A 1,221-nucleotide genomic window follows, 5' to 3' on the forward strand; every position below is an offset into this window, starting at 1 on the left:
CACAGAAAGGTCCCAGCCGGGATTTGAACCGGGGCCTTCTAGCTGTGAGGCGAGAGCGCTAACCACTTGCGCCACCGTGCAGCCCCAAAAATAAAATATTACATAAATAATTTGCTTTTTTAGTGTTCCAAAGGTAATGTATGATGATGAATATGGATATAGTTTAATTTGAAAAATGTAAGAAAAGCACAGTATGGCCCCTTTAGGTGTTTATAACGTATAGATCATCAGAAAAACAGCGTGAGAAGTAATGTGTGTCACGTTAATGTTGTTTTAACGAGGCTCCAGTCATCCTATTGCATTTCAATGAGTCGCTGAGTCTCATTGTTGCTCCGCTACTCTGTTGACATCCCGTAATACCTGGCTATGGTGGCCCTTTTGGTTCAGTTGTACCGCTCCAAGCACGGAGCCTGTATTCAGACCAAGGAAGTTCAGAGGGAACCAGAGTTCAGTCCGATTGGAAATGAACTGAGACAACCTCAAAAGATGAGTCAGAGAGCGGTTCCTGGTCCCAGACCTGGGTACGATTGGATGTATTCTAGGGCTGGAAATCACTGGGTACCTCACGATACGATACGATACGCGATACATGGCTCACGATATCGATAATATCGTGATACTGCGATAATTGGTAAAAATTCTCTCTAATAACTAACATTATATAGAAGAACATGTTTTTTGGGAAAATATATCCCCATTTATCTTTTTCAGCTTAAACACAATCATAATAAACAACTTTTCTTATTTTGTGCAACAAATTATAGACACTTTTGTGCAACATTGATGACATCAGTAATACTGTGTCTTTGACCGGCATTGACTACAACCAAATTGGAATTATCTGTCAGATTCAATGTTAACAATAGTAAACATGATCAGTAGTGACACTACTTAGAGCAGAATTGTTGTAAACAGAGCAAAAATTGAAAAGTCAAATGGCGACAGCTATCTACCTCTAAAAGAACATCACACCAAAGGATGATGAATATAATGTTTTACAGCCTCTCTTAAAATTGACCTAATTTTTTGTGCACTTTTCCCTCACTTGAAAAGGGCTGAGCATCCAAAAATGAAGGCTGATTTACTCAGACTGTCACTTGAGATTATTTTTCCAATCTTTATCCATTTTCCATTTGGTCAGTCAGAAGTCAATAGGTAAAAACCTTAAAACACATAATAATGTTAATAAATATAATTTTAAGTGCTTCAATTAATTAACCA

Source organism: Oryzias melastigma, linkage group LG17, assembly GCF_002922805.2.
Source record: "Oryzias melastigma strain HK-1 linkage group LG17, ASM292280v2, whole genome shotgun sequence".
NCBI lineage: Eukaryota > Metazoa > Chordata > Actinopteri > Beloniformes > Adrianichthyidae > Oryzias > Oryzias melastigma.